The following is a 15913-nucleotide window of genomic DNA, read 5'->3' as shown; positions in this document are numbered from 1 at the left end:
CTTACTCATTTTATGTTTCTCGTTGTCAGTGCGTAACTACTTATCAGCCGCATGAATGCTAAGTTTTACTACTGAGAAACGAAGAGACATATAGATGCAAATATACGCTATCTCGCGTGAAAAAACATCAGATACATTAACCAGAAGGAATATCCGATACATATAAAATTCATAGCGTAGTTATTTATACATACGGAATATTTCTTTCTGTATGAAATATTCTTTCTTCTGAATTCTTATTATAAATGTATGTCCATTTCCTACCTTAAAATGTCTCTCCTTTGAAAAACTCCATTTAAATATAACGATCAACAAAATATTACCAATAAAAATATTGAAACGAGATGCTGAAAGAACCTTTTAATGAAGTACAAATGATTATTTCAACTTTAATTCTGTTAAATTTGAATTGAATCATTTATAAACCGAACAGGTGTATAAAATTTTATTGCGTAAAAATCGTGAAGCTGAAAATTAGGAACGAATAACGAATGAGTAACCTAGTTTCATTAAAAGGTACGTGTACGCCGATCCGTGTAACAACTTCGACACTCCAATTATTATAAAGCATGTATCCTTCAGAGATTTTTTGCGCGAACGCAAGATACCTTTTACACGTGCAACTGAATAAGTGGAACGTGATTTTCGATATTTCTTCTTGTAGAACTTGTAACAACGTAACTGTTTCACGAATATTTTCCCTGACACTTTTACAACGATGCGTAGAAATCTCCTTTTATAATTAATAATTTCAGCATTTCTCTGAACAGTTTCGTTGCGATTAAAAAATATACAAAGCTTACGACGTGCTTGTTTAAAAATATTTATATGGAACAAGATTTCGAATTTGTCGCATCAATCGCGATCTCAGCAGGTGTAAATTAATTCGTTCTAATGAACGAATAAATTAAACGACTCGTGACAAAAATTATCCCTGTCCATGTTTGTCTTTCTAAAACTAATTCAAGGCGAGTTAAATGAATCGCTGTGTACCCTATTCGCGCAGCATGTGTTTTAACGACCAGCATGCAAGCGTTAACGGTGTACTTTAGTTTCTCATGGTTGTGTTAAGCTGGTTGCTCTTAGAATGAGCATATACTTACCGCAGGAATTGAACAGCGGAGACGCCCGCAAGATGTTGACTTCGAATTGTAACATATGCAGTGTATGCAAATCCAAGGTCCCGGCACATACATCTGTCCATGTAAGACAGATCGTCCTTCGAAATCAGTACAGTTTCCTCCTAAATGCACTGAAAACGATTACCAGCGTCAATATCTTTGTCACTCGACAATCGTACGCGCAGTTACGCTAACCGTTTTAACGCCACGCAGCGTGATCACTCTATTCGCGTACCGTGGTAAATTGTGCCACGATGTATGGTCACGATCATTAATTCGCAACGCGCTCAAGCGTGCTCGTCGCGAGTCATATCAGAGTTTCCTCTCGTAATTACTCGTTTTTCAAATAATCATAAACCAAATAAAAAAAAAAACCAATATAAAAAATTACCTCTTGAATCGGAAAACCAAATCCTGCATTATAGAATGTTATCACACAAACGAAACGCAGAGCATAAATATTTCGCAAACTTTTGAGTGTTTGTTGTAACGCTTCCAGTATAACCGATGAAATGAAGCGCGAGCACGTCGAACGGTATATTTCGATGAAAAAAACAGGATGAAAAAGGGCAGCGCGATCGCGTCGATCGGTACTACTCGCAAATAAATAAACGAAGCGCTATCGCGCTGCACAGCACAAACCGATACGGAGTCTTGAAACATCCGACACTAAAACGGTTAATAACATTACGAAAACGACCGTACCAGGAAATTTTTGTTCAACGGATCCGCATTGCGGCTATCACGATGCTCCTTCGTTGCATCGATGCTTCATCGATGAGATTAAAGCACCGTTGAAATAGGTTATTCGATTTCTTACATGGGCAAAAAGTTTTTATATCGTGTTTGCTGTTTTACTTCGCAAGTGTGCTTTACAGTATACGTTAGAACTCCAAGTCGAGCTATCCGAGTTAAAGTCTCTTGAAACTTAAAACGGCACTTAAAGGATATAGGTATAATAGAAGGTTCGTTTAAAATTCAAAAGTGTATATACGTACATATACATTTGAATAAAAATAGCGGATAATCTCAAGTAAAAAAGTAGGTTCGTGTTAGTAAAATGGTTTCAAAATACTTGTCAAAAGTCAAACGACTTGACTAATTAAGAATGGATGTAAGAGATTGAAAGCAAAGGGCATCTAAGAGTATCAATTAAGTAACAAACTCACGGTGACAAAGAGGTTTTCACTCGCTCGAATTCAAATAAATCGGTTAATTTGAGCGAAACTTTAGGTGCACGAGAAGCGACACGCGTCCTCAAGGACTACGAAGGTTCTACTCGAACGAATGAAAACTTTTCTCTGGCCCGGTGTGTATACACAAGACGTGCGAATTTAAAGTGCAGATTGTATTAATTGAAATAATTGGTTGGTTTGATCAAATTAATCGTTTTAAGCTGAAATGACGAAGGTCATCCAAGTAATTGATGTCCACTGTAATTATTTGTTAATCGCGCGTGGAATCGGAACGATTCGACCTCGTTCCAACGCGAATCGTTACTAAGGCAGAGACGGCAATTAATAATTGTCGCGTCATTTGTTCGATCGTGTTCACAAATTCAAATACGGCTGAGTGGCGAAAACCATTTATAACACGTCCCGTACCGCGTAGGTCGTATACATATCTCAGGATGAATTTTTCGTACTTCGCCGCATATATTCTCCATGTCAGACATACCATAAAATATTTCGTGCAATCGCGTATTCCTGTCTAATGTCAGGAATTCTCTTTCCATAGGTCTGCGTTTTCCATATTATCTATTTTGCTTATCAGTAAACATTCTTACAATTTGTGATTAATACTGTACGTACAAGAACGTTAAGTTTTTGACGTTGTAATATTTCACATGAAATAATAATGGCTGTATATCGACTAACTTATTAATTAATTAAATTCGTGTATATCAAGTTTCCTATCATTTAATACTTTCGTGTAACTACAGAGATTTGATACTATGAAATGAAATATAAAACTTGGTAAAAAAACGCGCTTCGTTAGGAAATGAGGGTAATGATGCAAATATTTTTTGTAGCCATTATATAGAATTTCGATGGTATAATTAATCAGTATCAACTTACCAGCCCCTGACGGGAAGAAAGTGACGAAAATAACCTGCAAGCAGATGAGAATTGCAAGTATTTTCGAGTACAGGTCCTTCATGGTTGTAAAAGATCAGGGGATGTTGTCGCTCTAGAATAGGCGAAAATCAGCTGTTTCAATAACTGCTTTGTGGGCACTGGAGTGCGTAGACCAGAAATATCTGCGACAAAAATCAGAATACATTTGTTTTCACATGATTCGATCAATTTTGTGTAGGACTAAGCTGATTGAACCTAACACGGGATAATTGTCCAACTTACGACCTTAACAAGCCCGCTTGATTCTCTATAAGTGCTTGAAATTGATGCTTGTATTCTTTCCAGATTAACAAGCTTTGCCCCCCCCCCCCCCAACCCCCTCCCTCTCTATTTCCTTAGATCGAGTTAGACTGCCACAACATATTATCTTTCTTCTTTTCTTTTCTTTTTTTTCGATCTTTTAAAGCCTTAAATCGCTGGTTATTATAGTGTATACATTCAATTACTCTGTAAGTCGTAAGTACATGTTTTACGTTATTTTTTATTTTCCAGCTAAATTCCACAAAAACAAGAAATATACTTCCAACGTGTTTTCACGTGTCTCTAGCAAAGATCTGAAAAACAAGTTGCGGCGCAATTTAAAACGACAAATAGCACCGTGTGTCTCGTTGTGGCAACGCACGCTTCGTCAGCTTTTTAAAAGCGCTCTCTGTCTGCTTTTTTCTCTCTTCACCGCCTATTCGTTTTTTCTTAACGAGTGAAACCGTTTTTACGAGGACGGGAGCACAGAAATGACGTACTGGCAATTCTGTTTCGTGATGACACAAGCAGCCCGGTTTCAGTGAATTAAACCTGGCCCCAAGCTTCCAATTATCTCTCCCTTCCTTTCCTTTATTTTTCCCTTCTACATCGAGTTTCAGGTTTTCTAAATTTCCATTACAATCAACTATGGCTTTTCTCTATTTTATATGTTAGCCGATGATTCATGGCAAAAACGTCGGCTGTAAAAATATTTGGAGTTGCAACAGCAACAAGTGTGTTTTCTCAAACAGAAAATATTGGAAGCGTACTCGTTGGCAAAACAGTTCACGGATAGTTCGTCCTCTGCTTGTTATTTGTTTCAATACCGTTAGCAAATAAATTCATGAAACATAGTGGTGTCGCATAAATTGAAAATAAAAGCTTTGCGTATACTTGGCAGTTGAACTTTGGCTATTATACGTATGTTATATATGTAGTATCGTGGACAAAAGGCCTAAGATATCTGCCGAACCATAAACAATGCCGCGAGAGCCGCGGCATCGTCGGGTACATCAATGTGTCGTCGGTTCTTTTTAAGTGGATAGTTTCGTGGAAAGGGCCTGCGTGACTCTGGCCACGGGCGTTTCGGGACACGTGTCCGATAGGACGGGAAAAGACAAAGAGACGCTAAAGGCAGTGTTAGTTGAGAAGCCGGAGAAGACGGATGCAAAAGGTGTGCAGAGTGTGACTTGAGAAGCGAGAGCGAGCGAGTGTAGAAGCGGAAGAGTGTGAATCGGGAAGTCGGAAGCCGTCTATGAGAATAAGACGTACGACAGCATCGTAATCATTTCGTTGCTTCGAACATTATTTATTAAATCAAAACATCATTACTTGTCCTTTCCTCTAAGACCCATTAAGATACTACATATATATATATATATATATATATAGAAGATTGCTTAGAATTTGGAGCTTAATAACATATGTCAAAATCATTGACATTAAAGAAGGTGAACCTTACTTACGAAATTTCCTTCCGTCAAATGATACATAAAAATTGAAAAAAATAATATACATAGTTTTGACTTTCTTCCGCATTATAATTTGAATCACTCGATTTATTCGACTAAAGATAATCAAGCAATAACCTCACTTTACACGTATTCTCATCACGTGAAATAGATCACATCAGGGATTTTCAAAAGTCGATGGAATATTAATGGCGATTAATTATTTATGGATGTATTCTGCACGGTTAAAGCAATCGCCTAGTGAATTATCGAGTTCCAGGAATATGAGCGGTAAACAGGATTGCAGCTATAAATGACTCTCTAACGTGTATATTAGAGATGAATTTGATCATTTATCCTCATAATATGAAATACGCTTTCAAGTGGAAATCATAATTAACAATTTCTGGCAGCGAAAAGTAAATAAATCGATACGTTTAAATCAATATTAGAATTTCTTAATATTTTTATCAAATATTTTTATCAAATATTTTAACATCGTAGAAGTGTCGTTGGAGAGAAATATTAGGTTGTTCCAAAAGTTTCTTTCGGTTTATAAAGAAATGATAGATGTACGATATTTTTTGCATTATATTATTTTATTCAATTATGTGCGATCCACCTTTCTCCAATTTAATATAAAATAACATAAAACAAAAAATGCTGTGTATCTATCATTTCTCTATAAAACGAAAGAAAATTTTGCGAAAATATAATAGAAATTTAGCTTTAACACAATATAAAAATGGATTGTTATGCCCCTAGGAGATAAGAACAATATGATTAATATTAATAATGAATACGTTAACGTAACGAAAAGCAGCTTTTGCAGAAGGCTATAACCTGAAAATGTTTACTAAAGAATGATAACATGAATTTTCTTAAGTACCCCATTTGATACTTAATCTGCTTTGTAAATACTGTACGTCCTAACTTTGAAAGAATGCAATTTTAGCCAGAATGTTTCAAATTACCTAGCCGTATTGTTTCCTTGTAATGTAATTTATATTTACATTATCTCGCGTAATTCTTTCCACTTTATTGACTTCTAAACGTTAATGTAATATAATTTTTATAATATAATTTTAATCGAAGTTATTTAAAATTTGTAGTATCTCATCCCTACTAGAATAATATTAACAAATGTGCAGAGCTCAAGTCGAATAACACCGGCTCAGATAAATGATCATCAAACTTACTTTTGTTATCGTCGATGTCAGTGATTTTGAACCAGCCAACGTCCATGGCAATCAATATTATTTAGCCGGTCTTAACGCAATGTAAAAAGCAAAAAAAAAGAGGAAGGAAGGAACAGGGAAGCAAAGAGATAAAACGAATTTTTCATTTTCTCGAAACTAGATCGAGTTTCAAGCTGCTCGTAAAAGAGTCTGTAGCCAATCCGACTAAATTCGACGAACCGCGCTTGAAAATTCCCAGAGAACTGTGATAACCATCGAAATCTGTACAATTTGTCGATTCATCGCTTGATTAAAAAATGGAACAAAATGAGGCTGATCAGCCGGCCTTTCAACTTCTAATGATCCCTATCGTTTTACCCTAGGTTGAATGCTACGATATAAGCCGAAACAGCTATAAGTAGGGTTCACGTGATTGCCGCCATCTATTATTCACGCGTTACACATTCGCCAGACAGACGCGTCTAACGGTTGACATTGTTTTCTACCCTCAGTTCCAACGCAATTACGTTGCTACGTGCAATCAAGTCTCGAGTGAAGCTAATGATAAGTTGTTGTTCGATCCTACACAATTACTAAAATTATTCAAATTAAACTAATTTAGTCTAAAAAAACAAGTAATTTCGTTATATATTTCCTTTCATAATAAGCCATGGTTGGAATATAGTAGCTGACGAAAATATTCGTATATTTGTAGAAACATTTTAGGGCTGTATTATGCATAACGGCACTATAGAATTAATACTGTAACAGAATTCTACTATCATGGTTATGCTGGTAATATTCGAAACAAATCTGAAAATCTATGTAGATGTTGTAAGATATTCAGTACGAGTACTGTGCATTACTGGTATGTACATAATCACGACGAGATAAGGAAGGTACTGTTCTCTATTGCTCATCGCTACCCGTTGCTAGTAGCAACGTACTATGCATATATATCTCGTAAAGATTTTAAATGTAGCCAACGAGACCATTTTTAATATTTGACTATCGTGACCCATTACAGTTTCATCACTTTCGATTAATTGAACACGACCCGCACCTTAAGACTAAAATACACAATATAAGTATGGCACAGAAAATCTTTTAAAATTTACGGACGACTATTTATGGTATTTAAAGGCAGCAAAGATAATAATTAGCTGCGGATTTTCCTCGAATCGTAGCATACAATATGGAATCTGATTATTAAAAATTACAGTGGAAATACAGTGGATTTCCATAAGATATTCGTGCTTGTGGCATTTTGGAAATAAATTCTTAACCCAAATGGACGACCTCGATACTCGAGAAATTTTGTGAAGCTGACGTCAATGGCGATATGTACTGTTGTTGTGCTATCATTTCATAGTAAGCTGTATTGATTGCACTTCTATTCACGGAATTGATTTATTCCACACAAAAGTTGACAACAATAATCGAAAAAAGAAAAATATATTACCGCCTTTCACATCAGCATACACAAGCACATAGGATTTCACACGAATATACACACTTGTAAATTCGACGAAACGATCAAATTTAATTATTTTTCGATTTTTCGGGCATCAAGTACTACATCAAACGTTACACATCAAACGTTAAAATACGGCGAGCATACAAAATGTACAAACCACTCTAAATTAATTAACTTTGAACGTTATTGATTAATTAAAACAAACCACTGTTGCGTTGAGTTTTACATTTTAAAAAGTTGTTATCCGTTTTTGCTTTGTTTAAAACTAAAAACAGGACTACGTTCATTGTAAGTCGTAAATATCCCTTTTATTTATTTAAACAAACAGATATTTAAACAAACAACTTATAAATATATAATTTATTTACGTATATTTGTAATATCTGTTTTATAAATTTGTACAACCATTTATCCATTTATCTATTTTATTTGCATATAATTTTTATAGACTTTTTTTTCTTTTTTCTTATTTTTTTTTTTTTTTTTTATTTAAGAACGAAAAATTGTGATTCTATTTTAAGACATGTCAGACTGAAGCGATACGCGATATATATTTCTATTCGGATTTCACCGTCGTCGTAATCGATGCTATTGGAAACGTTTCACGATAGACGTCTTACAAGCGCTTGCAATGTCCGTCATGTGTAAGGCTCTACCACTGAATCGCGGCTGCCATTTAGTGATTAAGGTCGATCACTTAGAGACGTTAATCCGCCATAATGGTGAGCAATACATCGAAGCCATTATTGAAAGCATAGTTACGCGTTAATTTCATCGATCTTATTCACAAATAGAAGTGTACAAATTATAGGATTTCCAAATATTTAGTTTAGTTAAAAGGAGATATGAAAATGACAGGTATATTCAAAGGATAAAACAGAACCGTACGATTGTAAAGTTTCAAATCATTATAACTATTTAAATTTGAAAAATCTTACTATATTTATACAATATATTTTTATTAAGAATGGAAGAAATTTCGAAAAATCCGCCAACACTTTTTACTATCGTCTTGAAGCACACCATATGTTAAGCTTCTTCGTCGTTACAAATTTTATCGCGGATGTAACGAACGTTTCGAACATGTAGCACGCACGCGTCAACGCCTACATTTGGATTTTAAATATATGTTTTATGCATTAAATGTATTTGTACTTTCTTGCGCAATTTCTTTTAATTTGTTACGATATGGAGGGTTTAATTACGTTTAAGATATCTATCTGAATCCTTTAAATTCAATGTTCTTTAAAACATTACGTTACGTAAAATAATCGTTTTTCCACTTTATTGTATCATAAAATAGTTACTTAAATTCATATTACTTAAAGAATCTTCCTACAGAAAGAATAAAAAAGAATAAAATCCTATATGTTAAATTTTACGTGGTTGATGGAATACATAGCGATGACGAGAACTAACTACAGACAACAAGAAACTATTAGCGAAGGCAACTGGTGACTATGAATGTCGTCTTTATAATATGTGGCGACTAAGGAGAACAACTACCAACTACGGATAACAAGTAACAACCAACTGTCTCGTTTCTAAGGGGCAACTAACTTGCAATTATCCTCCTTTGATGGTTCCTGTAGCGTGATATACGTCTTGAACGTAGTTAAAGAATATGGTCGCTGCTGAATGGCGATTTGACAGCAAGGCGATCCCGCCAGTTCAAAGCTTGACATTGCAAGCTACCGAAGACCATTAATCTTGTTATCGAATATCTAGCTTTCAGAAGAACCCTTGTGATATGATATGACGTCATGACATTTTTATGACGAAGATGAACAAACACCGACCTCTAACGAAACAAATTTTTATTAAGTGCCGTATGTGGGTTGCAGGCCGGCCAACCAAGGAAATTTATCGAATGTATAAAGTAAAATATATACGAATATATTGGATATATCATAAAATGCCCGCGTTATATCGTCTAAAGAAAGCTAAATTTAAGGAATTAAAAAATTGAAATACCAATTATAAGAGAGTTAATTAAATTCAAACCTATCGATGGTCTCATAAAGACCTATATTTCCTGGAAATTGATATCTTTCGAATTCTAAATTCTCCTTAGAAAGTATCATAGAGAAAATATGAAACTTGAAAAGTACATCACGCTGATGCCTCGATAAACCGTCGTGTCGATAAATCCATGTGTCCGAGCGATGAATTTTCCCCAAACAACAAAAAACTGAAGGGAAATCTTCTTTGAAGGACGTGACAAAAGGTAGGGGAAGCGGGAACAATGATCACGCGATAAACTGATGGTGTACGTATAGAACGTGTACGTATAGAACGTTGCGAGAGAATTATCGAGAAACAAAAAAAGAAAAAAATAATCATTGGCCGGCGCGACTATACGCTGTCGACGGGCAAACAGCGACTGAGACTAACTGAAACGAACTCTGTCGCAGTACGAGCACGGGCTGCGTTCGCGGGTCGATCGAACACGTTCTGCGCCTCTCCTCGGCACCGGCGTCAAAGCCACCCCCGATGGCTGCAACGCACTGGTGCACTTGGTGGTCCTTCCTTTTTCGTGTGATATTATACCAGCATCTGTGATGCCATTTCAAAGACCGCAATCAAAGCATTAAATGCCAGATTAAAGCGACGCGATAATATTACCCCAATATTCGTCCGTAAATGTTACCGTATAGATGTTTAATGCTTTATTATGCTTCGATAAAGCAATAACACAGAAATAATTGCATTATTATGCTTCGAATAATTTACTATCACATGAATCGTTCCACAAGAAAACATATGTTTCACTTTTCCCCGTAGTATGATTGTAATTTATAACAAATATTTATAATTTATAATTTAAAATATTTATAATTCACTGAAAGTATCTTCCTGTCACGATTATAGGCGTAAAATGTCAAATTAAAAGTACCAAATTAAAAACATATGGTATCCCGAAACCAAACGTACGACATGGCGAATCACGATGATACGATAAAAATTGATCTATGTCTTGATTTATTCAAACAGAACGAACTTACTCGAACTTTTCCAGAATAAACGATTTATCCGATAATATCCGTCACTAGCTTCTCTTCCTTCAACGGTAACAACTGACACCGAAAGCTCGAGAGACCCGAACGGTGAGACGTACCCAGAAGCAATGCAGTTACCTGGGCAAAGAGTCCCAAAGACCAAGGACGTAGGAAATTTCGAGAAACGGAAATGGAAACTGGAGTGGCGCGTCAATCAGCACTGACGGAAACTAATAAAAATGGAAAAAACCAAACTAATTCGTTTCACAAATTATTAAAACGATATTATTGAAAATTTCACTCGATTTTCTCACTGCACACGTCAATATTTGTCGAAATATCAATATTAAAAAGTTAATAAAAAAAAATATCCTCTTTCTTCATACCTGTCTTTCTCCCGGGCGGCGAAGGAATACTAGAATGTTCGAGAACAACGGATACTTTTTGATTTTATCTCAATATCAATTTCAATCTTTTTAAACGAAATATAATCTGAACGATGAAACGTTTGATCAAATAATGTTCTTCGTTCGATGCTAAAGGAAATTGAGAAGAAACATCGAAAATTCGTTAATAAAACGAATTTCTTTGTTTCTGTTAGATAATAAACTTGATATACGTATTGGTTTTTAAAATCAATATAGCTAACCAATGGGCACACTTTTAACAAGGGTGATGGAACATACCAAAAATCTTTCAAGATGGTCTTGGCAACGGAAGAGTCGAAAATATGACAATTATGAATGAAAAATTCTAATATTTTACAGCTGGCAACGATAAACAACTCCAGATATTCTCCTAATTAATTTACAACAAATTCGCGTATATGATCGATAGCTGACGTCACTGTGTCCCACAGCCCTTGTAAAACGATAAGAATTTCCTGGGAAACTTGTAGCCACGAAATGAAAAAGATGATAAAACTTCTAACAAGAGTACTGAGACGAGCAACTTTGTACTTACCCCTTCGGAGTAGGGAACGTGATTAAACGTCCGCGAGTTCGAAACTTTTGTAAGTCACTGCACGGCCGCTGCTTATGGTGGAAATGTAATAGATATAAGTACAGAGCGCGTGAGCGAACTAAAAACGCGATATAGGGGTAAAGAGAGAGACCGTTCCGTCCTTCTCTAATGCCCGCGTACTTGTACCGGAAATGTGTAACAACGGTAAACGAGCGCCGTCAGTGTCCACTAGTGTGCATGCCTGATTAAACAAGGACAGAAAATGCTTATATACAGCCTTCTCTTTCTATTTCCATGTCGCATCCATCTTACTATACAGTAGACAGGATTCGACTATTCCATCATTATATTCGCACCCTGCTTACGTGTGAACTAACATTGCCATGACAACAAATCGTTCGTCTCCTGTTTGATGCTCAGTTTTCAACGGAGTTGAAGGGAAACTTTATAAGAGAAAGGAAGTGACGGATTGTCTCAAAGTAATAAACGAAAATTCTCGTAACTATCGAAAAACGATAGTCAATACAAGGATATCATTATCACATTTAAAACTATTACAATGAACGGTGATTTATCGCTGCAAGGTACCACAAATAAGATATCTCATAATTTGCGAAAAGACTTTGGAACTTCCATGACAGTCATGAGTGTGTTTTGTCATTGATTTGCCATATTGCGTTTTTCACAATTGTTGTTCATTTTTTGTGATATTTTACACTCGCACATAGTATCTATGATTTTTTCTTTCGATAATTCTTATAATTATTGTCAATAATTAATTATTTATAACCATTTACGCTGTATTATATATCATTAAGATTTATCTTTGCACGTATCAAGATAGTAGATAACAAAATTATGTTTATATATTTATATTATGTGTATATATTTAGATATCTTCTTAGTTGCAATTTTTTCGAATAATATCGGCGACCAATCGAAATAGAAATTAGTGCGGAAAGAGGGGAAGGAACCAAAATTTGAAAATCGACATCGGTAACTCAGTAGTTATAGAGTAACTCAATCGATAACGTAGATTAACTAGTTATAAATGAAAATATATTTAAATTCAAACTTTAAAAATTAGAAATTAAAAGGCAGAAGGCAAAAAATTATCGCCGAGGATTTATATAATAATAAATAGACAGTACATTCTTTTTGTCTGTCTTACCTAGAAATAAAACAGTTAATTGATGATTATCGTATAGTGTGTACTCATAGCATAAAATTTGTTCAATGAATTAAAAATTATATTTTTTAGATATGTAGACATTAGCGATGTATTAATCCGGGAAGCTCGTCTACCTCGGAAATATCGAGTCTGCGACAACGTCGATTTGGAAATTATTCTTACAGAATATGAAAATTATTACAAGATGAAATTCCAAAAATATCCTATATTGTGCAAGAAAATAACTGAAAAGGAAATAAAGACGAGGGAAATGACAAATGCGAACAAAGTGTAAGAATTTAAATTATTTAACACTATTCAACGTTCTCAACGTATTCAACGTATCGATTACAATATCATTCAATCTTTGAAGAAGTAGTAAAACGTGTCAAATCTGTTAGCAAACAAACGAGAAGTGAGTCTGTATCTGGGTCTGTGAAAGGGAGGAATGCACAACAGAAGATGAGGGGTGATGCTACGGATGATATTAATCTCGCAATGACAGTGACATCAATTTTCGCCAATGAAAGCGATGAATCTTCATCAGAAGAGGAGAGCTATTTAACATCTTAATGGAACAATCCACGCAATCAAAGATATCAAAATAGGCTCAGAAGCTTTATATAGACAATCTGGAATTATGGAAGATTATTGAAGACATTTCATGCGTAAGTTATTTTCGATTAATATACGTATTGTAAATACTGATTTCAGTAAAGCTTTAAATAACGAATTACATAACACTTACGGAAATTAATACGGAGATTATGCGCCATTTCATCTTTGTATTGTCGTAGGAAATCATACTGACAAAATTAAATGTATATTGGGACAACATCGTAGGCCTAGAGGAATGTAAATCTGCTATTAAGGAGGCCATTGTGTATCTCCTCAAGTACCTTATCTTTTTTAAAGGCCCATTTTCTCCCTGGAATGTCAATGCACCTTTTTTAACATAACGGCCAGCTCATTGGTGAGCAAATGGAGAGGTGATTCCGAGAAGTATATCCGTGTAAGTTGATTTCCTTTGTCTATGAAGAAGAGATTCTGGAATATATCATATATAATAATAATCATATATAAATAGAATAGTTACATTAATACATTTGTTAAACTGAACAGGTTTTATTTGAACTTGCCTATAATTTTTCGCCTACAATTATTTTTATCGACGAGATTGACTGGATAGGCACAAATAAAGGAGTAAACTGTACATTGTCTGAACCTGCAAAGAGATTCAGATCAGAACTTCTTTCTAGATTGGATGGATTAGTATCTAACGAAAATTCTAATGTAGTTCTTTTGGCTGCAACTAATTGCCCTTGCTATGTATATCACGCTATTTCAATGTTTTCTAAGTAGAAAATATCTTAATATCATAATTATTCATTATCTTAATCTTAATTATTGTGTTGTGCGGAATATTCCTTTGTTATTATTAATATAACAGAACAATAATATTTATTGTAAATATATTATTAGGGACATTGATGCAGCTTTACGCAGATGCCTTGAAAAGAAAATATACGTATCATTACCAAATGAAGTTACTCGACTTGGTATGTTCAAATTATACCTTAGCAACCAGTTATTAGAGAATATGGATATTGTAAACCACATAATAAAATCTACTGAAAAATATTCTTGCGTGGATATAAAATTGCTTTGTAAGCAAGCATGGCTGCTCGAAATAAGTCCAATATGGGAAAAACTTGAAAAAAAAAAAAAGAAAAAAGAAACATCTGTTACGACTTTGAAATATGAATTAAAGAATTATGAAATAATAGCAAAATTGTTAAAAAACAATGTCACCTACAGTTACGGATGTGGATAGATATGAAGCGTGGAATAAATATGTATGCCATAAGAACATATTTTAAAAAATATAAATGCTTATCATATAAAAATATAAAAATATAAAAATATAAAAATATAAAAATATAAATGGTTATAAATTATTAATATAATTATCGTTCGAAAAATTGTTCGTGTGCGTGCATTTATGTGTGCGCACGCGTTATAAACAAGTTTGAAATGTTCGTTCTACATATATGTATACGTGGTATACATCTTCCCTTATAATATATAATATGTGTAATCTGAGTGGTAATATCTCCACGTATTACATATGTGTTAGTGTATTTTATCGATAATCTGTCTTTTATTTCCTCTTATCTTATTAACGCATGTATGGGCGCGTATATGCGCCGGGCGAAAGCTATGGTTATATATGGGATTGTTAACAAATAAAAATTAATCTAGGTGTTATTAAAGAAATTTGTTTCACCTTCTAAACTTTTTGATGATTGGTTTACTTTGAATATTTTGCATATTTTTGCATATCATGAGCATTTTGTACATTTCTATACATTCAAACTTTCTATGAATATAAAATGATCCGCACTACTATCTACTTCATAGTATACTCTATACGTTTAAAATGCTCCATTAGAAGCTTAAATCTATCAAAATACAGCTCCTAGGGAAATGTGAATTTTCACATGAACACATAATATCGATTTTCTCATTGAAACGTATAGGCAGGTATATACTAGCATAAGCCACCTTCGGCATTTGGCCGTATGATGCAGCACTAGCTCTGTAACATAGAAAACCATAGGCGTCAGTTCTTCTTATTTCCTCTTTGATATATGTTTACTTTAATGTCACTTATTCAGACGCTTGATACATTGTCGGAATGAAATTTTAGTAATGTGCAAGTAATTTTGAGTAGATTAATAAAGTATAATAAGATATTAGATTCATGTACGTAGATTCAAGTGACATCAATCTTTATGTCTAGTATATACATGTGTATTGATCTATAAGTCAGTGTTAAAATAACAAATAAATGGCAGAAGAAGGAAAGAAGATTTCCTTCGGTTTTGCGAAATCTATTAAGAAACCTGTGTTAAAAAATGCTATTCCACAAGAAAAAAAGAAAGTTGATTACATTGAATGCCTTGATGAGAAAGGTATTAAAGTAATAGGGTGAGTTCAAAAAGTAAAATTTATAATCAAGAAACATATAACCTCAACCTAACCTATAAAAATCACCAATAGCGGAATATATATATTTGAAAACAATTTTTTTATTTCAATGAGGAAGAAAAAAAAGATGAACCTCTAATTATTCCATTACTAGGTTCAAAAACCTGGCATGATAGAATTCTTA

At 34.3% G+C, this 15913-nt stretch overlaps 2 long non-coding RNA genes across 2 annotated transcripts; both read right to left on the bottom strand.

Moving 5' to 3' along the window:
• Positions 1-597: 597 nt before the first annotated feature.
• On the bottom strand, positions 598-2049 carry LOC126928402 (uncharacterized). Its single transcript, XR_007716619.1, has 2 exons — positions 1104-2049; positions 598-994 (listed from the first exon to the last, which is right to left on the bottom strand). It is a non-coding gene; the product is annotated as an uncharacterized LOC126928402 (long non-coding RNA).
• A 10978-nt stretch (positions 2050-13027) lies between these two features.
• Positions 13028-13635, bottom strand: LOC126928403 (uncharacterized). The gene is made up of 2 exons (XR_007716620.1): positions 13487-13635; positions 13028-13370 (listed from the first exon to the last, which is right to left on the bottom strand). It is a non-coding gene; the product is annotated as an uncharacterized LOC126928403 (long non-coding RNA).
• Positions 13636-15913: the final 2278 nt, after the last annotated feature.

This window comes from Bombus affinis, unplaced genomic scaffold (genome assembly GCF_024516045.1).
Source record: "Bombus affinis isolate iyBomAffi1 unplaced genomic scaffold, iyBomAffi1.2 ctg00000908.1, whole genome shotgun sequence".
In the NCBI taxonomy this organism is placed as follows: domain Eukaryota; kingdom Metazoa; phylum Arthropoda; class Insecta; order Hymenoptera; family Apidae; genus Bombus; species Bombus affinis.
This window is presented reverse-complemented; position numbering and strand designations above follow the sequence as displayed.